The sequence below is a fragment of the Felis catus genome, chromosome A1 (genome assembly GCF_018350175.1).
Source record: "Felis catus isolate Fca126 chromosome A1, F.catus_Fca126_mat1.0, whole genome shotgun sequence".
In the NCBI taxonomy this organism is placed as follows: Eukaryota; Metazoa; Chordata; class Mammalia; order Carnivora; family Felidae; genus Felis; species Felis catus.
The window spans coordinates 55,553,629-55,578,874 of NC_058368.1; the positions used below are offsets into that span (position 1 = coordinate 55,553,629).

The window sequence follows — 25,246 nt, forward strand, 5'->3', positions numbered from 1 at the left end:
ATATAACCATCTTAAAGGTCCTGTGAAATTACACTTTTCTCATAGATTCAAAAACTAGGCCTCAGAGAATAATGCCTTTGCCAAGGTCATATTCAGTACAAATAGATAAAAGACTCCAATCCCAGACATTTTTCATGTTTTTTTTCCCCTTCTAAATAGAATAAGCTTTATTTTCCTCCCACTTTATAATGTATTTTGAAAACAGACTAATTATAATAATGGCTGCTATATATAGCAGTTATCTTGTTGCAGGCACTAATTTAAGTTGCAAATATTAATTAGTTTTATATTCCTAAAAACCCTATCATTAAGTACATTTCCCAGAGAAGTTAAATACCTCACCCAAAGTCACAGATCTTATAAATAATAGAACCTAGAAGTAAACAGGACTCCTGAGACAACCTTTACTCACCACGTTTACCGGAAATAAGTTCTGGTTATTTTTCCTTTTTTTAGAACTCATAAAATTAACAACTTATTGTGTACCTTATTGCGTCTCTACAAACTTCTGAAGTGAAAGAATAATTTGTTTTTCCCAATTTTTCTGTTAAAAAAATAGACTGGATTATCTTTGTTTTGAACCTTTTTTTTTTTTTTTGACCTTTATTGACAGTCATAGAGGTCCCAGCAGCACCTACCCCATCTGCCTGACCTCATTCCCTGCTGGTGAGGGACAACATGAGGAGACTCTGTCAGGGTTCACAACCTGGCCTCCACACGAGGCGGGCAGAGAGAGACCCAGGCAAGGGGCAGATCATTCTAGACTAGTAAGTGGCAGTAACAAGCTTGGGTGAGTAGATCTTCCGACCACCTGCCAGAATCTCAACAGTTTACACAGTGGCCTTAACCTGGAGCAGCCACGTGCATCCTCCAGATGGTCTCGACAACACTTTGCTCTCTCAAGGAACGCTAAGCCCTTCAAAGCAGCTTTCACTGGGGAAACTGGCGGGGAGGAGCCTCAAATTGCCCGGATCTAGCTCGGGGAGCAACCGGCAGTCACGTGCTCCTGATGGCGTCCTGCAACAACTCCCTCAGTCGCCTGGCGGGAAGCGCTTCCCCACAGCGCGCGGGTGAGAGCGGCCTCAGCGAAGTCCAGAGTGGAGCTAAACCGGCACCAGCTTTCCCCACAACCTGAGTGAGAGCAGGGCCAGGACCGCAACCTGGAGGGCTCCACACGGGGGTTTTCTTGCCACCCAGAGCCAGTGGAGAGTGAGACCCAGTGAGGGTCTCACCCTCGAGTCTGTGAGAGAAGGCAGGCCCCTGGCAGGAGGAAGAGAAGCACAGACAGACCTGCTGGGGCTGATGCAAGGAAGGGAGCTGCGTAGGCGGCCCCCTCCTACCTGTGGCCGGTGGGCTGCCCTTGCCTCGGTGGTCCTTACGGTCTGAGGCGCGGCCTTGGTCAGTTTCCCGGCTTTTCTCTCGAGGACGCTGTGCGCAGTAGAGGACCTCTCCCGGATCTTGAGGTAGGCGGCTTTCGTCATTAATCTCTTTCAGACAGATTTCACACAAAGACAGAAATGTGAACAAATTGGGCATTTATGAATAACTCGCCAAAGAAAACCTGTGATTAAAAAAAAAAAAAAGCAGGAAGGGCTCAGGATTAAATATCCTGAGGCTGGAATTCCAGTTTAAACACTTGGCACTACTAAAAGTTTTTACTTCAGTGTCTTGGTGGCCCTTCCACGAAGGAAAGACAGTACCTATTTATCTCAAACATTTGATTGAGGAAGAAAGAAAGATTACAGAACAGTTCTGGCCCGTAAAAGAATGTGAAAATACAAACTAGCATTCCTTATGCTTCTGAGAAAAAGTGCCTTTCTGGGATAGGTTAACTTCATTCCAGAGACTTAGGCGCTGAGAGAATTGTGCTTTGTAAAGGCTTCTGTGATTGTGTGTGTGTGTAGTTTAACATTTTAAATTGTTTGCTGCTTCCTTTGTCCCCATCTTAGTCCTGACTGCAGTAATTGAACTACATTATGCTATGTTAAAAATGAATTTAAATTTATTTGTAGTGCCTTACAAGCATAAAGTAATATTCTGTGTTCACTCAATTATTCTGAATATTACTTCAAGAATATATTTTCCCTTTCATGTTTTGTGGTTTTAAAAGTAAATGAAAAGCAAGCTTCAATTTGGCGCACATCAGGATAATTGAAACTAACAATCCCATTTAATGAATTTTTACCTGGAAGAGTATAATGCATGGAAATAAAAATCAAACATGACTATTTACCGAGTGATATAAGGTTAGGCATATTATATTTTTGTTAAATGTAAATATGCAAGTAAATTAGGACCACTATTATGTGTTATGCTTTTGAGAGCCTAGGCTGAAATCAATAGAAACATTATGAAAATGTTAAGTTAATTAAGATTATAAATTACCTTGCTGCAAAATTGAGATTTTTTTTTCCTGTAATTACTCCCTCAAGTGTTTCTTTTCACCCTTATCTTGAAGAGAATTTGCAAAAATGGTAAAAAACAATCCATTTCTGGAGGGGATAAACAAAAAATTGTGTGTGTTTCAGACAGAAGGAAAGAGAGGTAAAGCATTTTACCTTCTAGGTTTTAATAAAAATGTGTTGCTTTAATGTCTTTATTGTGTTATTAAATGGGTGAATGCCAAAATAAATATGCTGCAAATTCCTCCTACTAAAATACTATCAGAAATGTTAAATAAAATCAAATGAAATTCCTCTTTAACATTTAAGTATAGCATACATGCGGTAAATTGCATGCATCGTATGCGGATACAAATTGCTTTCACGACTTTAATAGACCGTACATTAAAGCTCAGAGCTCCTGTCATGTGCCACTTGGTCACTCTCTAAAGTATCTTTTCAAGGGTAAGTGCTAGTGCTGTTTTCTCTTTTTAACATACATTGCTAGTTTTGCCTGGTTTTGTAATTTTATATAAATGGACCATAGAGTGTATATGATTTTGTGTTACTTTTTCTCATTCATTATTGTTTGTGAGATCCCTTTATTTGTTCTTCCTGGTAGTTGAATTTCCTTTGTTTACATTGTTCCATAGTATTCTTTAGAATTAATAAACACAGTCTTTTTATTTCATATATAGCAGGCATTTGGATTTGTTTTAGTTTGGGACAATTGCATGAATTTGATATGTGTGTGCATGCAACCCTGTGAGGTATACATCCCAGGGTACAAGTGCTTGTCATATTGCATGTGTATGTTGAGCTTTAGTAGATATGGTAAAAACATTTTCTACTCTCAGAAGTAGTGTCTGAGAGTTCTGATTGCTTCATTTCTTTGTTACCATTTGGTATTCTTGGGCTTTTATATTTTAGCCATGCAGAGCTGTGGTGGTGATTGTTTCACTTGGCATTTCTATGATGAGCAATATGGTTTAGCATCTTTCCATAAATGAGTTTATTGCTTATTTGTATATCTTTTTTTAATTGCCTGCTTAAATATTTTGACCATTTATATAGCAAGTTGGGTGATTTTCTTTTACTAATTTGTGCTTTCTTTATATATACTGGATATGAAAACCATAGATGTTCTTAGTTATATATTTTAAATGTAATTTTCCATTCTGTGGTTTGCTTTCTAACTCAAAGGTTCCTTCTAATAAGCAGATGTTCTCACTGTGATGGAAATCTTCTTTGTAAATCTTTTCTCTTAGGATTGTTGGGTTTGGTGACTGTTAAAAGAGCTTTTGCTTTCCCTATCGGAGGGGTTGGGGTGTGTGTATGTGTGTGTGTGTGTGTAAAATCATCTAGAAATTTTAATACATTAATTTTTTTATGTTTGATAACTCCACCTGAATATTTCTGAATGCTGTTAGATAGTTGTTTCGTTTTGTACATATGGATATAACCCAGTGTCTTTGGAGATGGCTTTTTTATATCAGAAGATTTGTAATAATGAAATAAGCTCACTATGGTAGACTGAATAGTGGCCTTCCAAACAATATTTATGCCTAGATCCTTGGGACCTGTGAATATTATTTTATATGGGGGAAGAGTACTGAAGAGATAATTACATTAAGGACTTTGAGATGAAGACATTATTGTGGATTATCTGGATACTTACTAACTTCAATTACTTGCATCCTTATAAGGGAGGCAGTAGAAGATTCCATAAGATCAGAAGAATAGGAAGAGACAGTGTGACCACAGAGATACAGATTGGAATGATGTGACCATAGGCAAAGCCACCAGGGCAGCCACTTAAAGTCTCAGAATGGACCGTGGCCCTGCTGATACACACTGATTTTAGCACAGTGATACAGATTTTGGAATTTTAGCCTCAGGAGCTATGAGAGAATAACTTTCTGTCATAGTTAAGCCACCAAGATTGTGACAATTTGCCACAGCTGCCATAGGAAACTAATACAACAATCAACTTCTATCATTTTTTTCTTAATATTTATTTAAGAATATTTTGGGAGATTTAAATTACGTGACTGTTTTATAACTCTGGGACTTGTCTATATGGCTATCTTGAGAAGCCATACCTCATAGATCTGATGTTCTGTTTACTCTAGAAAATCCTTGGCCAGCAACACTGCTAAGGGTGTTCCAGAGACATGATTTCTGCTTTCTCGAGAATATCATTAATCTGCTTACTCAAAGGAGGTTTAGTTGACAAAGCTATTTACCCAATTGCTTGACTTTCCTTTTTTCCTAGCATTATCACCTCATTAAAAAATAATAGACTTTGGCCAGTTACTTTAAATCTTCTTCCTCTACTTTTAATTCCAAAGTTGTAAAGTAATTTTTGTGAATCACTGTTGATTTTACGATATTTTTCTGCATATCTTAAGATGATAATTTTTTTCCTGTTATTGTGCTTAACTGCACTAACTGTCAAGCATTAGCTAACCTTGCATTCTTGAAAAAATGTAGCATGCTTGTGAATATTTTCCTATATATGTATTTAAGATTTTAATGAGTGAAATTTCCATTTTTTATTTCTAAATAATATTTTATCCTCTTTATTATGATTAGCAGTTCTTACTTTATAAAGCTTTACAGTGAGCAACCTCTGTCTTTGTTTTTGTTTTATGTTTGCTTTTAATTCTGTGTATTTCTGCTTTCATATTTAATATGTAAACCTTTGTAATGCTTATACTATGGCTGGGCAAAATGACTTACTGATATATACCTTGAAGGGTTGGAATTCTTGCTTATCTGCACCATGAAATACATAATGTATGTTTTCAACTGCTTTAATTGAATTTCTTTTATTTTGGTGAGAACTTTTAATACAAGATCTATTCTCTTACCAAATTTTTAAAAAGTTTACTTATTTATTTTGAGACAGAGAGAGAGCAAGCAGAAGAGGGGCAGAGAGAGAGGGGGAGAGAAGATCCCAAGCAGACTCCACGCTGTTAGTGTGGAGCCTGACATGGGGCTTGAACTCACAAAACATGAGATCATGACCTGAGCCAAAGTCAAGAATCAGATGCTTAACTGAGCCACCCAGGCACCCCTCTCTTACCAAAATTTTAAGTGTAAATGTACTATCATTAACTATAGGTATGATATTGTATGGTAGATCTCTAGAACTTATTCATCTCGCATAACCAAACTGTATAATCATTGAATAGCAATTTCCCATTACCGCCTCTCCCCAGCTCCTAGTAACCACTGTTCTATTCTCTGCTTCTATGAATTTGACTCTGTTATACGAATATCTCATGTAAGTGCAATATTTGGCTTATTTCACTAGCATAATGTTACCTAGGTTCATCCATGTTGCTGCATATGTCAGGATTTTTTTCCTTTTTAAGGTTGATTAATATTCCACAGTATGCCACATTTTCTTTACCTTTAATCCATTGGTGGATATCTAGATTATTCCCATATCTTGGCTATTGTGAACAGTGCTGCAATAAACATATGTGTGCAAATATATCTTCAAGATCCAGATTTTAGGGTTTTTGGATAAATACCCAGAAGTGGGTTTGCTGATTATAATAGCCATTTAAAAAGAAAATGTTAAAGTAACCATTAATAAGAAAATTGATAAGTAAATTGTGGTATATTCATGCAATAGAATAGAATACATCAGTATAAAAAACAATGAAATATGGTAGTTGTGTTGTAACATGGGTGCCTATAAAAAATCTTGAATGAAAAGAACAAGCTGTGAAAGAATATGTAAAGTAGGTGTATTACTTGTCTTTTGCTGTCATAACAAATTACAACAAGCTTAGTGAATTAAAACAACACTAGTTATCTCACAGTTCTTTTGGTTAGAAATTTCTGCACAGTTAAAATTCTTAACTGTATTAAAATCAAAGAATCTGCAGGGCTATAAGAATCTCTGAATGCACCAAAGGAGAATCTATTTTGTTGCTTTTTCCAGCTTCTGGAGATTGCCTCATTCCATGGCTCATAATCCTTTTTCCATTTTTGTAGGTAGGAGTATAACAGCTTACTTACCTTTATCTCATCACATCTTTCACCATTGTAGGGAAAGGACTGCTTCCAAGCACTAACAATTAAATTTGGCCTACCAGGATATTCTGTGTTAACTTGCCCATTGTAACTTTAATCACATCTGCAAAGTTCCTTTCTCCAGGCTTTAAGGATTCTCGTTTGGACACCTGTTTGTGCCATAGTTCTACTACAATAGGATGCTATTCATGCAAAGTTCCAAGACATGTACAACTTAGTAATATGTGTCTGAAGGAAACACCAATATGAAGCAGAGCTGTAATACTAAAAAAAAAAAAAAGAAATAAGAACAGCATTCAGAATAGTGTTTATCTTAGTTATCTTAGAGTAGGAAAGAGAGGACTAGTTATGCAGTTGGAAGGAAAACAAAAACCAAATTCTATTTCTTAAGCTGGATGAATGGTACATAGTTTGCTTTATAATTCTATATATCTTATATGTACTTCATTAGAGTATACAAATGAATATAGTGAATATTTTATAATTAAAATTACAAAATTAGTAATAGAAACCACCGATTTGATTAAAGACATGTGGAACAAATCTGAGAGCAATTATAAAAACCAAACCAAACAAACCAAAACTAGAAAATCTTTGCTTAAAGTTATCTTATAATTATACAAGGTTGTACAGTATTAAGGGGACAAAACTCAGAAATTGAAGTATAGATATGCAAGTCCAGCATTTGGAGACAGTTTACACCTGGAGAGCATTATTTATTAACATTAAGTTAAAGAAACAAAAATAATGCTCATGTATACAAAATAAGACAACAATATGAAAGCAAACAAAAATTTAAAAAAATGTTTTAATGTTTGTTTTTGAGAGAAAGCGAGACACAGTGTGAGCAGGGGAGGGGTACAGAGAGAGGGAAACACAGAATCCGTAGCAGGCTCAAGGCTCTGAGGTGTCAGCATAGAGCCTGATGATGGAGGGCTGGAACTCAAGAGCTGTGAAATCATGACCTGAGCTGAAGTCAGACATTTAACTGACTGAGCCACCGAGGTGCCCTAAGAGAAAAACTTTTAAAAAACTGAGAAAGAAGAAAACTTTACTTTCAAAGGTATAGGAAGACTCACTTGTCATAAAAAATACTAGCCAGAAGACTATGGAATACTATATTCAATGAGCTGGTTTAAATTTTTTTTTTTCAACATTTATTTATTTTTGGGACAGAGAGAGACAGAGCATGAACGGGGGAGGGGCAGAGCAAGAGGGAGACACAGAATCGGAAACAGGCTCCAGGCTCTGAGCCATCAGCCCAGAGCCCGACGCGGGGCTCGAACTCACGGACCATGAGATCGTGACCTGGCTGAAGTCGGACGCTTAACCGACTGCGCCACCCAGGCGCCCCAGTGAGCTGGTTTAAAATAATTGCCAGTTTGGAATTAAGTAACCAGTAAAAATACTCTTTAGCAGTAATGTTATAACAAAGATAATGTTTACACTGTAATGATTGAGACAATAATTATTTCAGTTTGAGCCATGATGCTTCATTGTTATATATAAGTGTTATACATTTATACATAACCTTCTACATTTATGCAATGTGCCTTAATGAAAGAGTTGTATTTTGCAGTAAAAATACCCTATCTCTTAAATGTATGATTTTTTTTGTACTTAAGATCTTTGATTATTAATTTCCCTCCGTAAAACCAAAATCATTATAGAGTAGAAGCTGGTGAACTTTGTTGCGCACCATGTACCACAAAACTTAGTAGCTTTAAACAATATGAAACTATTATTTCTCACAATTGTATGGATCAACTGGATGGTTATTCTGGTTAGCTTGGCTTACTCATATATTTGTGCTGAGTGGCAGATTGGTTGTTGAACACTATACTGAATGTAGTGCGGCTATAATTGGGAATAGGCAGGCTGATCAGGCTGATGATCTAAGATAGTTTGGCAGGAGAATTTGGCTCTCCTCTGTGTGATCTCACATCTTCCTTCATCATAGGAGTGAAGTGATTCTGCTTTCTACTGGTTCTACTGGAGTGATTATGTTCCTCATGAGGAAAAGTTAGAGAAAATGCACCAGGCCTCTTGAAGTCTAGGCTCAAATCAGACACAATGGCGTTTGCATCACATTCTCTTGGGCAAAGCAGGACATGAGGATAGCCTAAATTCAGAGAAGAAAATTACCTCTACCATGTGATGGTATGAAAGTAATTTTACCTTGCAAAGGGTTGAACATGAGGAATGGAGAATTGAAGAAACTTCTGCAGTCAGTATGCCAAAAATGATCTTACTTTATGGCATTTCTAGCAAAGTGAAATTAAAGGTGCACTACACAGCGTAGGCAATGTATTTTTGAGCAATAAAGATGGCTTTATGATATAATCACAGTAGATGCATAGATTTAAGGGACTAAGTGAAGGCACTCACTTTCCTATATACCAACAATGATCAACATAGAATTTGAAATTAGAAGTCCAATGCCATTTACACTAACAACACTCAGAATGAAATGCCTATGTTTGAATCTAGTCGCTGCACATTACCTTACCATGGTAGATTTCCTTACCCTCTGATTTTCCGTTGGGTTCAGCATTGCAAAAAACCTCAACAGGATGCTAGAAGACAGATGGAGAAATACATTAGAGATATATTCTTGTTCCCTGCATTGTCATTATTCTAGCAATTACTGTGTTTGATTAATGTCACATGGTCACTTGCCTTTGGACCCACAAAATCTGGTAACACCATTGTCTTCCCTTTTCCCTTCAGGCCTGTGGGTATAATGGCTTCTTACTAAAGCCACTTCCAGAGTGTTTCATCAAATCCCTGTGATGGTTTAAACCTGTACACAGCTCTTTAAATTCTGCTTTCATTAAACACTCATCAAGTAATCCTTAATTTAAATTAATCATTTTTTATTGACAATTGTAATTGAACACATTTTAAAGCAGTTATTTGAATAATTGACATATAAGAAACTTAGAAATCAGGTTATTTAAACGTGAATATTTTCCTTAAATGCAGGGATGAAGCGTGATTTTAAATGTAAATACTAAGTGTGATTCACATGCCTTCTATTTCTTTGTGTCTATTTTTTGTTGTTGTTATTTTAGGCTCTATTATAAGTAATAAAGAAACAACATTTGGGAGTGTTTTTACTTCTAGAGAAAAATTGAAAATCTTTTCATTTTTAACTTTGAAAATGTAGATGTAATTCTTAGAAAACTAAAGAAATCAGAAATACCACAGAAAATGTGAAGACTTGTTTTTATACAGGTTAAGTAGTGGCAGAAGTCTAAAATCTGTTAAATTGCGGTTAGAGTATAATTTAATTCTAAATAGTTGAGAATTTTTCTTAGTATTCTTTACTTTGCCCACTGAAAATGACTAAAATTGAATTGCTATTCATAAAATTTGCAAGAAATTCAGATAAAGCCTGAACATTTTGACCTTCAGTAAAAGGATTGGAAGAAAACTGATTTTTGCAAAGAATCAAACAAAATTTACTTTAATGAAAAAGAAATAGCATGAAAAGGAACATAGGACATTTGCAGTTGATAAAAGGCAGGCTATTTCTATTTTTGCTCTATGAAGTAAACTTGTAACATTGTTAATGCTTCATGCAGAGAAATTTTCTCTTTTTCAATATAATTGTGAAATAGTAGCAATTCATTTGGACATACAGTGAAAGATAAGTCTTAGCAACATCAAAATAATTTTAATAAAAATTTTAGTGCAATGGAGGTAATGAGCAATTAATAAGATATTGAGTATAAACTTGTTAATTTCAGCAGCAAACTTGTAAACTGCAGCACCATAAACTATTTCTTACTTTTTATTGTACATGTAAATATTAATCGCACAGTAATTATAGAACATTAGCAACTTAGAAGAAATACAGATACTAGGAATATCTTTTTTGATCAAGCGCAATTAATATTAAACAATGTAGCACAGTAAATACATATTTTTAGAAAAGGCCTCCAGACCCAAGCCCAAGCTTCTGTTCCCTATTCTGTGACACTGAGGCTAGGATATTGTGAGGTGGCTTCCTGGAGTTTATATCAATAGGGAGATAAGGGAGAAACCATATAGGAGCAGATGAGAGAAAAGATTTTCTTATTGTTTTGCTAATTTTTCCTGTCAGCAAGAAACATTTCTTTACATCAGCTATAGCAGATGGATTCAAATTTCAGCTAAAACATATTTAAAATCGAAAATTAATAAATAAAATATTGTGAAACAAAATCTTATACTACATAGAGTAAATCTCACTTTATCATGATTAAAGATTTTCTTAACAGTTCAATGTTGTTTTAATATTAGTACCTCTATTACTATAATATATAATATATATTATATATTATATTATATGATTATATCATAATAGTAGTGTAAAGAAAGTCTACTTCAAAACCACAGTGAGATAACACCTCACACCTATTAGGATGGCTACTATTGAAAACAACACAAAAAAAAAAAAGGGAAAAACAGAAAACAAGTATTGGCAAGAATTTGGAGAAGTTGGAAACTTTGCCATAGTTGGTGGAAACGTAATGTGGTGCAGCCACTGTGGAAAAAGTATGGTGATTCCTGAAAAAAACTAACATAGAATTATTATATGATCCAGTAAGTATACTTCTGTGTTCATGCCCTAAAGAAATAAAAACAGGAAGTTGAATAGCTAATTGTACACCCATGTTTATAGAAGTTGTGGAAGAAACTCAAGTGTCCATTAATGGTCTCCTGTCATAAACAAAATGTGACATATACATACAATTAAATATTATTCAGCCTTGAAAAAGGAAGGAAAATCTGACATGCTTCAACTTGGATGAATCTTGAAAACATTATTCTAAGTAAAATTAGCCTTTCACAAAAGGGCAAATATTGTATGATTCTACTTATATACTTAAAAGTATATGAAATAGTCAAATTCATTGAGGCAGAAAGTAGAATGATGGGTGCCAGGGACTGGAAGAATGAGGGAATGAGAAGTTAGTGTTTGGATACAGAGTTTTGGCTTGGGAAGATGAAAAAGTTCTAGAGATGGATGGTGATGATAGTTGCATATTAATGTGAGTGTATTTAATGCTACCAAATTGTACACTAAAAAAGTTAAAATGGTACATTTTATGTTATGTGTATTTTACCACAATAAAAAAATCATTAAGAAAGACACAACTTACATGTTTTCCATAGAAAAAAGACTCTAAATAATTAAATACACATTGTTAATAGTAACATTCAGGGAATAGGAATTGAAAAATCTTTCCTTAACAGTATAAAACATATTTCTAATGCCTGAATCTTGATTATAGTTGAAAAACAAGTGATACCTCTACTAAGACTAGGTACAAAACAAGAATGTCCATTACTTCTACAGTGAACACTACTGGAGGTATTACTGCAATTAGACAAGAAATATCAGAGTTTTAGAATAAGAAAAGAGATATAATTCTATTTTCAGATGATATAAAACATTGAATTTGAGAACCAATTATATGTATAACACAAGAAACAAACAGCTAAGGTAGAAGGTCAAAAAATTAATATAAATTAGGTTCACATAGACCCATATAATAACCAGCTAGAAGATAAACTTGTTGAAATAAAAACTGTATTTATAATACCCAACGAGAAACAAAAATCCTTAGAAATAAACCTAAAATAGATGGACAAGGTCTTTATGAGGAAGATATAAAAACATAGGAAAAAGACCAAAGGGTAGACTTTCAACATATAGAAAGGCATCTCTAATTTTTGCATAAAGGATTAACTATTCTAAAGATGTCAGTTCTAAGTTAATTTGTATAGTTAATATAATTCTGGTAAAAATACAAACAAAATTGTGTACATACAAAAGTTCATACTGAAGTTCTTTGAAAATAATAACCATATATAGTACATAATTGAAAAGAATATGAGGGGAAGGGATTAAAAACATAAAGCATCTACATTAAAGTTGCACTGTCACATAGATAAGATAATCAGAGCTAATTTAGGTTTAATACTAGCAAATATATACATAACAGTAGAATTGAGGGGAAATAACCCAAAATACAAAATGAATAAGCAAATACATGAAGAGGCAGTTTACAAAAGGTTAAGGAAATATAATGGAAATGTAATGAAAACTATCCTTTTAGGGTGCCTGGGTGGCTCAGTTGGTTGAGCATCCAACTTTGCTTCAGGTCATGATCTTGGGGTTTGTGGGTTTGAGCTCCACGTCGTCGGGCTCTGTGCTGACAGCTCAGGCCTGGAGCCTCCCTTTCTCTCTGCCCCTCCCCTCCTTGCACTCTGTCTCTCTCTCTTTCTTTCTCTCTCAAAAATACTAAAAAATTGAAAAAAAATACCCTAAACAATGAAAAACTTGACTAGAAAAATAAAGGCTTATCTTGGAGAAGCTGTGGGAAAACAGACACTCTCCTGAGTTAATTCTGGGATTGTTTATACAACCCTTAATGAAGGAAATTTGCCAATATGTAGTGGAAATACATATGTTTACCTTTGAACCTGCAATCCGATTTATAGGAAATTATTTTCCAAATACACATGCAACAGTCCTTTAACTTATATGTAGTAATTATTCATTCAGCCATTGTTTATAGTTAGGAAATGTGTAAGTGATCTGTGTTCCATGCATACTTAATTGAATAAACCATGCTTCAGAAAGACAATAAAGTCTATTGTAATTATAAAAAACATTGACAACAGTCTCTGTTAACTAACATTAAATTATATCCGGAATGTATTGCTGACTGAAAATAGCAAGAGCAAAAGTGTATATATAGTAGGGTACAGTTTGCATAAGAAAAATAAAATAAGAACATATGCATATATGTCCTCATTTTTTTCCTAATAACACAAAAAGAATAATTAGAATGAGTGTCTACAGAGGGTAGATGGATATTTTTAGGTTATTAATGTTTTGATTTTCTTTTTTTTCTTAATGACTTTTATTTATAGTTTGGCTGAATCTACTGACAGAACAGGGCTATAGAATAAACTTAGGGTTCAAATAGCATAACATGACTGAGCCTTATATAATTTTCAAATAGGACACCGATGTATCTAGGTTAAAAAAAATAAAAAAGGGTCCATCCAAAATTAATGGTTTGGTGCAATGGCATTCTCCCTGACACAATTAAATATTATTTTCTGTGTGTTCAACAAGTTTTCAGAAACACCTCAAACACTTCATGACTAAATTTATGCTCAGAATTCTATTTTGAGATGTTGATACAGTAGTCAGAGGGAAAAGAGAAAAGGTTAAAAATTATCAATGACAAATATAAAAAAGTACATAATTGTAAAATTGCTGTAGTAATAAATATTAAAGCACAACTGTTACTTTGAATATTAATACATGTCAGAAAATATTCTCCATAAGATGAATAGCAGGAACGTGAGTCTAATCTCGAAATTGAACTTTTGTTATTCCTCCAAATGGTGCAAGATAACTACTTATTTGATGAGTCCTAATGAAATGCTATAAAAAGAAATTAACTTTGTAAAGTCAAGTTCTTAATTAGAGAAATGAACAAATATTTTATGATACGAGGTTCGGTAGGTTGTATTATTAATACAAGTTTCCTATGTAGCTTTGTCCTTAATAGAGACAGAATGAGAGGTTTCTCCTTTGAGGACTTGAAATAATTACTTCAAATCTCCAATTTTCTTCTCAAGCAAATGGATTAAGAAGATTAATGTATAATTAGCACTACCACAATGCCAGTTATACACATATTCTGGATTTTACATATTCATTTTCACCTTTCCTAGTACTTTCCATCATTGAATTTCATTCTGTTTCTATTAAATAGAATGAGTTGAAGTGGTAATACAAACTTGAAAATTGAATGAAACTTTTTAGTGTAGATAGCTGGTCAAGATTCTTTAAGCCTTACTAACATTGTATTTTTTTAAGTAGACTGGGTTAGGGTTTGTATTATTCATGTATCTGATTTATCCTTCCTCATCACCCTAAAAATATCTAAGTTGACAACGGCAACAATAGCAAAAAAAAAAAAAGACTCTTAATCTGGTCATTTATGTCACTAATTTCTATTTTATTTACATTTCCACATGATACTCTGATAAGATGATTTAAAATTTTATCTCCTGACTTTTTAAAAAAAATATTTACACCTGTCAATAATTGTTCATGTATTTACTTTTAGTCTATGTCATGTAGGCTTAATAAAAATTCAAAAAGTATTGGAGATACAACATTATTTTAAGAAAGCTATCTTAAAAACAAATTGTGTTAGTAAGCATCATGAGTAAAATTGTGAAATTTAATCATATAGAAGAAACTAAAGATTACCTCCAATGAAGAAATGCATATATGCCCACTAATTCAACAGATCCAAAACGTAGACACAGAGCCAAGTGAAAAGCTAACAGAAAATCATATTTCAACTAGGGAAGTGCTGCATTTATGAAGTGTCATCAAAAAATCCCCTTCTTTGGGTGACGACTGCTTTCTTCCTCACTGAGAATATTTGTTTTCTAAACTCAGACCATCAGGAATTTTGCTATTTGAAGTGATATCAGTAATGTATAATTTCATTCTCAGCTGGAGGATATAAGTCACTTTGACATGGAGAAAAGCACTTCAATTTATAACCCAGGTGCAAAAGCTTCAGATAAAAATTTTCTGGATAGCCTTTTCCATATTTACCTTAACTTTGTAGTTTTTCAGGAAAAAAGATCTTGAGTTCACTTTGCAATCCAGGCCAGATGGTGACTTTACACACAGGCCTGCTTTGCCTTAAGTCTCCTTTATTTAAATTTTATTTAACTTCAGTCTTCCCTAAAAAACATTTATAATTATATTTTTCCTTTTTTGTGTGTGAGGTAGCCATTGGATCCTCTGGATTGAAATCTCCCTCTTTGAATTGGATCAATACACTTTACTTTTTTAGTCTAAAGGTTTGTTCCTGATGGTCTTAGGCTAATTGGGCTTGGAAGGAAGTAAGCTATTATTTATAAAAATAAATAGGGAAAAGACCTTTTGGTAGCTTCCAATGTGATAAACTTTAAATGAACGAGATGAAGAGAGAGAAAGACAAATAAGGATTATAACACTACTAATTTAGAACTTTGGAATTTTTTCTTTAATTTTTAAAATGTTTTTTAAGCTTATTTGTGTGTGTGTGTGTGTGTGTGTGTGTGTGTGTGTGTGTGTGTGTGAGAGAGAGAGAGAGAGAGAGAGAGAGAGAGAGAGGAAGAGACAATACTAGTGGGAGAGGGGCAGAGAGCCAAGGAGAAACAGAATCTGAAGCAAGTTCCAGGCTCTGAGCTGTCAGCACAGAATCCAAAGTGGGGCTCAAACTTGTGAACCAGGAGATCATGACCTGAGGCAAAGTTGGATGCTTAACCAACTGAGCCACCCAGGCGCTCCTGAAATACATACATATATATTATACATATAATATATATATGTATAATATATATGTATATACACACACATTTATTTTTGAGAGAGCGCATGCACATGCAAGAGAGGGTGAGAGTGAGTGGGGAGGGGCAGACACGCCCCCCCCCCCCAAACACACACACTCCAAAGCAGGCTCCAGGCTCTAAGCTGTCAGCACAGAGCCTGACGAAGGGCTGGAGATCATGACCTGAGCTGAAGTCAGATGCTCAAGTAACTGAGTCACCCCAGAACTTTGAAATATTTTTAAAAATTAAGTGAGAAAATGTATTTTTGGCCATGGATAGAATGGCAGTTATAATATAGACCAGGAAGTATTAACTGATATTAATTAGAAATGAGGACATAGCTGGGGCTCCTGGGTGGCTCAGTCGATTAAGCGTCTGACTTCGTCTCAGGTCATGATCTCACGGTTTGTGAGTTTGAGCCCTGTGCCAGGCTCTGTTCTGACCGCTCAGAGCCTGGAACCTGCTTCAGATTCTGTGTCTCCTTCTTTCTGTCCCTCCCCCACTTGTGCTCTGTCTCTCAAAAATAAATAAATGTAAAAAAAATTTTTTTAGGAATGAGGACATAGGATAACCTAATATAAAATTTGGTGAATCAGTCAAATCTCTAAAACACAAGTTAAGGGGCGCCGGGTGGCGCAGTCGGTTAAGCGTCCGACTTCAGCCAGGTCACGATCTCGCGGTCCGGGAGTTCGAGCCCCGTGTCAGGCTCTGGGCTGATGGCTCAGAGCCTGGAGCCTGTTTCCGATTCTGTGTCTCCCTCTCTCTCTGCCCCTCCCCTGTTCATGCTCTGTCTCTCTCTGTCCCAAAAATAAATGTTGAAAAAAAAATTAAAAAAAAAATAAAACACAAGTTAATATATTCTGATTAATACCCAGTATTTTTATATCAATTAAGAGTAGTGTAGAGTGTATGTATATATTTTATAAATTATATCTCTATATATGTATCCATGGATATCAAGCTTGTTGTCTTTTATATATATTTTATAACTGAAAGGTGGTAAAGGAAGCTTCTCAAAATATGTCTTTGTAGTAGTTTCAAAAGTACTTCTAATTTTATGTGTTCACTTGGCACAACACAGGCAACATGAAGAAAATGTTGCCCCCAAATGGGACACTTTGAAAGCAATAGTAATTGTAGATCTCTCTTTCACTCACTCTCCTCTATATCAACAATTGATGGTATTTGATAGTTGCTTTTTTGTAATGTTTGTTTATTTTTAAGAGAGAGACAGAGTAAGAGGGGTGAGGTGGAGAGAGAGAATTCCAAGAGGCTCCTTGCTGTCAGCACAGAGCCCGATGTGGGGCTTGCCTGAGCTGAAACCACAGTCAGACGCTTAATTGACTGAGCCACCCAGGTGCCCTGTTAGTTATTTTTAAAAAAAATTTTAAAATGTTTGTTTATTTTTGAGAGAGAGTGAGACAGAGCATGAGCAGGGGAGGGCCAGAGAGAGGGAGACACAGAATCAGAAGCAAGCTCCAGGCTCTGAACTGTCAGCACAGAGCCCAACGTGGGGCTCGAACCACAGACTGTGAGAGCATGACCTGAGCTGAAGTTGGACACCCAACTGAGCCACCCAGGTGTCCCAGATAGTTGGCTTTTAATAAAACATGCTGCATACCTTGATTTTCTGTTTTATAATTCCAATAAGTGAATGTGCCCAAGACTGAAGATTTGCATATCTTGATTTGATGTTGTGGAATCAAACTGTATATGATGTTCAGAGAGCTGTGTTGGTAAATGCGTAAGGCTATACAAGTTTTATTGAGGAGCTGGAGTGGAAATACCAATTTCAGTGATAGGTGTGGCTTAATAAAGAAGGAAGTATATGTAATGAGTTGGAAAATAACTGAAGTGAGTTGAAAGGTATTCAGAATAAAAATGCAGAGAGAGAGGGAGAACACGGAGCCTCCGACATTTAGATTTATCCTCACTTTGAAGCCATGGATTTTACTGGGTATTGTGGAAACTCAATCTATTTTTTTTTTTTAGAGTACTTCAGGGGATCTGGATACACTGTCCCAGGTGGGGAGCTGGGGAGTTATGCTCCAACTTTTCAAAGGAGGAATATCTACATAAATTATTTGGGATCATTTTGCACAAGATAATTGCCCAGAGTCCCTCATGTATTTTTATCTAGTCATTTATTAATGTCAGTGTGGAACAATGGCATTCATTTCCCAGGACTGCTATAACAAATTTCCACAGACTTGGCATTTTAAAAGAACAGAAGTGTATTTTCTCACATTTCCAAGGCCACAAGATTGAAACGAAACTGTGGACAGGCCCACAGTAGCTCTGAGGCCATCAGGGAAGAATCCTTCCTTGTCTGTTCCACCTCTGGTAGCTCTTGACATTCCTTGGTCCTTCTTGGCTTGTAGTTTTATCATTCCAGTCTCTGCCTCCATCTTCACATCACCTTCTCTGTATCTCTTTCATGTCTCTCCATGATATTTCTTTTTCTTATAAGGACAGCTGCCGTTGGAAATGGGACCCACCCTAAATCCAGGGTGATTTCATCTTGAGGTCTTTAACTACTTACATCTGTGAGACCTTGTTTTCAAATAAGGTTGTACTTACGGGTACCAGCTTTCAAGACTTAAACATACCTTTTACGGGACACGATTCAACTTACTACACTCATGAATATATATTTTGTATTTGGGTTATGATCTAATGCTACTTTAATTATTCTGTGGCTCAAATTGTCCCAGCTTTGGAAATTGAGACTCATCCAGTTGATTCCTATGTCACTTTGACCTACCTTCATTAGTATGGGGATTTTTTTTTTCAGCTGTATCTGACTTTCTGATAGAATAAGATGGTTAAGGCTCATCCTGTATATTTCTCCTTCCAGTCCTAGAATGAACCGTTTCTCCAAGGAATCCTGGTTTATTTTACTGGAGGATGGTTTTGGGAATCAAGATATGCTGGATGTGCTCACTGCTACAGGGGTGTTGTTGCTTCTGGGTCCTGTCTGCTGAGGATGCAGGGAATTGTATGAGTGCCTGGTAATCTCCGTATATGCACTTCACTGTGAATATTATAACTCAAACATGAGTTTATACTAATGTCTCCAAGTCTGTTGTATTACCATATGGATCTTTCTAGCTTTCTTCCTTTGCTTACCTGTAACATCCCACTCCAACAGTGAAAAATCTGGCTCCCGCCATCTGTCATTACTTAATCTTTCAATTCTAGTATACATATATTGTGGCTTCAGAATTGTTAACCTATACCCAGTTTTAAGTACTTTTAAAATCACACCATTAGGAAGACAGGCTTCTAGAGAGTGTTTCCATCTGAGAGGCATGAATATGCCAAGTAAACAACTTGCAGTGCCATGAAAATTTGGTAAAATACCACACCCATGTCATTTTCATCACTACCACCACCACCAGTGACTAAACAGAACTTCGATGTTCAAGGCAAAATTACCCCATACCTAGATTCCATATTAATATCCAGTCAAGTGAAGATTCAGAGCCCAATTAATTCATGGCAAGTAAACTACATAAAACATAACCATTAATGTTTAGAGCCTTGCCAGTTTTTGGCATACGATTGATTATATTTTACTCTCATACCTATTTTGCCAGTTACCACCATATACCAGAAATCTTTACCAGTAAACCCTCAGTACTTCTATACTAGTCACTATGTATCTCTGTATATTCCTTCTTCTTATCTAAGCATCTACATCTCTTGAACTTCTAGCATGCTTATTTTAGGCCCTCTGAAACTCACATATTGTCAGAGCCATCGCCTGCAATATCTCTAACAGGTTGTGTAAAGGTTTCATTTTCTGACTTGAATAACCTGAAGCTAGGCCCTGGTCAAAGGCCCTTAAACAACTCCCACAAACCTCCTCCTTAGCCTGGAAGTAGTTTGCGTTCCTCCTAGTTCTTGCTTGTCATTTCTGGACTAATCTCCCTCATTCGTCTCTAAAAAAACACCAAATTTTAAATCTATAAATATAACTCAAAACTTTTCCTCTTTGCAGTAATATGCAGCCTTTTGTTAACTGTTCCTTACTCCTCTAAGACAGTGGCTCACTGTGGTGATCTCAGATTGTGCTTTTGTCAGAATTCCTGGGGATTCTGAAGTCATGACACTTGTTCCAATACCAACACTCTCAATTGATTGCCCTCTTCTCCAAGATTTGTATTCTTCTTCCTTCCTTGGCAACTTTCCATATCATACTTTTGCCATCGCCAGTAATTTCAAATTTAATACATGTATCATCTCAGTTTCTAAGATAATATTCTCTGAATTCTATTCTCTAAACTTGGTATGCATAAATTTAGAATACTGTTTTCTTGTGAAAATTATCTTTTACCTTTAAGCTAAATGCACCATTTTCTCCAGCAATGTTACTTAAGCTACACATTTGGTCTGATATTACTATTACTGCATTCAGTTACTGACTCAGTAGATATCTAAAAATATTTCAAACTTAACATGTATAAACTGAAATCTTGCACTTCCTCTATATATTCAATCATTCTAAATTTCTGCCATTTTAATAGTGACTCTGTTCTTCCCATTCCTTAAATCAGATTTTTAGAGTATTATTTCTAAGTCTTTCATTCTCTTTTTTTTTAAAGCAAATTCCATTAGTTTTACAGTCATATGTGGAATATGATGATTCATTGCCACCTCCACAGTTGCCACCCTGTATGAATTCACTGCATACCGTCTGTCATATGGATTATATCAGTAGTATCCTAACTATTCTTCCAGTTACACCCTTTGTCCTTCACAGACTATGCTCAAAAAGATAACCGAAGTCATTGTGTTAAAAGATTAATCATGTAACTTCCCAGCCCTATCTGAGTATATGATAAATTTCTTTCTAGCTTTGTCTTTCTTTATTCTCCTTAGTACCATATGAGACACTGTAACATTGTGTATGCGTGTGTGTTTGTGTGTGCATGTACATGTCTGTGTGCATTTGTTGATTTCTTCACTCTCTAAACTATAAAGTCCATGCAACATGAACAGAGAGCTTATTCTTATTAACTCCTCTTTTAATTAATTAACTCCTCTTGTACAATGAACAGGTCTGGTGCATATTAGGCACTCAGAAATATCTATTGAATGAATGAATGATGTCTCTACTTCTCTGTTCAAGGATACATAGTTTCCTTCCTCTGGCAGGACTTGGCAATTTAAGAATATAAATTGATATGTTATTATTCTCTAATTGTCCACAATAGTTGTTTTCATAATAATGGGCAATTTAAATCTTGAGAAAAAAAAGCATGCATTTAATTATTTGTATTTAGGGACCAACATTGGTAATACAGTGTTCCCTATGTAATTCACTTCCTTATCTCTTAAAACATAATGAAAACTATAAGCATAATAGTGTATTAAGTATAAAGAGAAGGCTGTCATAAGAAAGTTCTATTCTGACAATTAAATAAACAAATTTATTGGTAAGAGCAGTTATTAAAGATACATATTGGTGATGTGAAGATCTAAAATGTGATCAGTTCTTAATATTATATTTAAAAAATTCAGTATATAGTGAATTAATTGAATTTTTAAAGTCTGGGACAACAAAATTAACTGCCACTTATTGAATTATAGCTATCAGGAAGGATCTTTAATGAAGAGATTAAAAATAAGATCAGGGAAAAGCAGTTATACTTCTAATACAATGAAGTTGAAATTTTGAGTCTGAATATATGCTCTGATAAAAAATATTACAAAGAACCACTTAAATCAGGAGACCAACAGTCAGGGAAAGGTTATCTGCATTATTTATCCTTGATTTCTTTTAATGGAAATAGCTATTTCTTTAAAAAAACTTGTTTCATTTTTTATCTTCTTGAAGATTACTCAGCCAGCAAAATTAGATAAGCCAGACTACTTAATATTATTATCCACAAATTTATCCTTTTGTCAAGTATTTATTGATTTCATACTATCTCAGACATTGGAGATGCTAATGTTTTTACTCCCCTTGATCTTACCCAAAAGGCGGAGAAACGATTAGAGATGCTAATTTTTTTAAGGTGAGCTATTATGTTTATATAGATTCAATTATGAATTTTGAGCTACCCAAAGCAATTCACATGAAAGTTATTGAGAAACAAACTGTTTATTACTAAAATTAAAGGCATATGATTAAGAGATTCATAAATGAGGACTTCTTGGAGATTATAGATAAGAAATAAATTAAAAAGTTGAAGTTTGAACTAGTTCTTTAAAAAAATATATAATATTTTACCAAAAAATTCAGCAATATCCTCCTCATTCAAAAAAGGAATTTCAAAGGTATGGAAAGGCATAATATATTTGGAATGGCAAAAAAGTTCAGTGCATTTGTTTCCCTAAATAAAGAGGCCCATACATAGAAGACAAAGGAAGTCAGGCCATATTAGAATTTGAATTTTTATTGCACATGCAAACCATATAGATTTCTATATAAATAAAAAAAAGTGACCATAAGACATGATTATATTTTTAAAAGCAACCATTTAATTTTAAAAGGTATGTATCTGATTTTAGTGAACATCATTTTTCATATCATTTAATATTCTCAGAAGGTATCAGCAGTGCTTAGAGAGCAGAGCAGATGCTCCTCATACTATTTTTAATGAAAGTGTGGCCTTCCTCCATGCAAATGGCCTCAGGGTTGCCTGTGCATCTTAGAGAAGGTAATGTCTCCTTCGTGCTCACCTGTGTTCTACATGAGCTAACAATGAGAGGAAAAGAAAATAATTTCCTAAGCAATTCTACAGAAGGGAGATTGGCAATGAACATTATGAAAAAGAATTTAAAAAGTCTATTCCCAAAAAACTGTAAGGAATATGCCATGACCTATGAAAAGTTAGACATTTAAGTTGCAGAAATATGAAAATGGAAATTAAACATGTGTAATCAAAGAAAGCCATCTCCAATTAGCTTGTATTTTAAAACTTTTAAAAATGTGTCTTATAGTTTCTGAAAGTGAAGCATGTTACTTAGAATAAACTGTTATAACACAAAATTCAAAATATCTCATCACTTACTACAAGAGAAGTTTTTTCCATTCCATTCTTAACAGTTTGATAATGATATTCACTGGGTAGCCTTTCCTGTATAGATACAGGGATCCAGGTTTCTTCTATCTATGCAGCATTACCCCCCTTAGGGTCTCAGACTCTGTATCATGTGGTAGGAAAAGAGAACATGAAGGAACTTGCAGGAGGATATTATTGTATGGGTTAGTCCCAGAAGTGACCATATTGTTTCCATTCACTTCACTTTGGTTATAACTCGGTCACCTGACCATACCTAGTAGCCAGGAAGATTGGAAAAATAGTCTGCCTCTTCCTGGGAAGAAGAGGGAATTGTTTTTATTGCTCATAAATCTCTCTGTTGTGTATCTCCTCATCTGTCTGCTCATGACGAAAAAGATTTCACTTCTTTCAACCAGGAAATATACTCACCTTTCCCCAAGGGAAACAACCCAGAGTCATGTGTGTTTACCACATCCAACTCAAAGTCCAGGATCTGGGTGATTTGCAGACTGTGATATATGGATGAGACTTATTTTGTCTTGTGACCTGTGATCTAAAGAAAGAAAACCTGTTATCTATAATACAAAGTTCCATTCTCATACATAGCCCATGCACAATAGAGCAATAGAGACAAAATTCACAAAGAGGAAACTAAGCAAAACAAAACGCAGTTTGGAAAAAGAGTGAGAAACAACATAAAAGCTATTGGTCCATCTCAACTTGGAGTGGTAGATAAAAATTCTTTGATTAGTCCCTGTTTTTGCTCCCTGGGAAGGGTTTCTTTACTAATTGTTCTCAGATACTGGTTTTGCCCTTTGGGAGGGTTCTTCTTTTCTATTAATCTTCGTGTCTTTATTTATGTTGGGTGTTATAGATATGTACCTATGGCTGTTACATGTTTGAGAACCTGCATGTTATTTAAAAACACAAATGAGGGGCGCCTGGGTGGCTCAGTCAGTTAAGCATCCAACTTTGGCTCAGGTCATGATCTCACGGTCTGTGAGTTCGAGCCCCGTGTCGGGCTCTGTGCTGACAGCTCAGAGCCTGGAGCCTGCTTCAGATTCTGTGTCTCCCTCTCTTTCTGACCCTCCCCCGTTCAAGCTCTGTCTCTCTCTGTCTCAAAAATAAATAAACATTAAAAGAATTAAAAAAAAATAAAAACACAAATGATTTGGTTTTTTTTTCTTGTATTATGTCTAGTCTTTTCTCTGGCAATGCAGTTAATTCAAAAATTACCGGGTATCTTGTGATCTGTTCCCTGTTTGTCAGTTCCATGTGTCAGTTAACCTACCAGTTTTCTATTAGACATAATTTTTAATCTGTTATATTTTGATTATTTACCCCCTGCTTCAGTCTCTCAATTGTGATTATAAAACTACTTGACATAATAGCCAAGGTGGAAAGACATATACCATTTATTTTTGTACCCTGGCTGATTTGTTTTGTGCTCCAGTACTTCCGTGAGGATTTTGACTTTTACTTTGTCCCTTTCAATATTTATGATCATTCTGACTTATTGGAAACACTTGTCCTGGAGGAGGGTTACTAAATTAGTGCCAGTGGGCCAAATCTATCCCTGCCTATTCTTTTGCAAATACTCCGTTGATACTTTTCATTACAATAGAGTTGGGTGGTTGTGACAGAGATCACATGACATTCAAAGCCAAAGATATTTATCATCTGATCCTTTACAAATAGTTGACCCCTAACAGATTCACTCAGCTCATTGTATTTTTTCCAATTTAGCACAGATAACATTTTATGGAATGTTTTTACAGCACATAAAAGGGCTTTCTGCTTCTCACCTTGCTATGTATGTTTCTTTGCCTTTTGTCTCCCACCTGCCAAACTCATGTCACATATTTCAGATTGTATTGGGGTAGCACCTCTCTTGTCTGTTATACAGTGTAAGTTGTAATAAGGTTTCCAGATATCTTAGGGACAAGAAAATGGAAGGTTTGCCATTATGTTCTGTTGTTTTCATTGATTATCCAACAGTTCAATATGTTTATTTTGCATATAGCCTTCCACTCAGTACTTCAGGGATCTGTTCTCCTTCTAGCCTGTGATTCTATCATCTGTTAAGAATTGAGTCCACTTGCACTCCTGGTATTAGAAAATAGAGGGAAAAGGAAGAGAGGTAGGTCACATATGAGGTATTTATGGGTTGATTCTGAAGATGACATACATCACGTCTACATGGCCACTCCTGACTGCAGGTGAGAATGGGAAATTTAATCTACTTCTATAGCCAGAAAGAAGATGTTGGTTTTGATAAGCACATGTACTCTCTGCTGCAAGAAGACGTTATATGTAGTGTCATTCACTAGATGTAGTATATGACTTAAGTAAACTATAGCCAGTAGACAGGTAATTTCTCCTAGCTAAATT

At 35.2% G+C, this 25,246-nt stretch overlaps 1 long non-coding RNA gene across 1 annotated transcript in view; it reads left to right on the forward strand.

Annotated features, from left to right (window-relative positions):
* Positions 1 to 639: 639 nt before the first annotated feature.
* The window catches only part of LOC123384602, a 502,068-nt gene continuing 477,461 nt past the window's right edge, over positions 640 to 25,246 (forward strand). The window contains exon 1 of the long non-coding RNA XR_006595949.1: positions 640 to 1,463. This is a non-coding gene — a long non-coding RNA (uncharacterized LOC123384602). The remainder of the gene's footprint in view (positions 1,464 to 25,246) is intronic.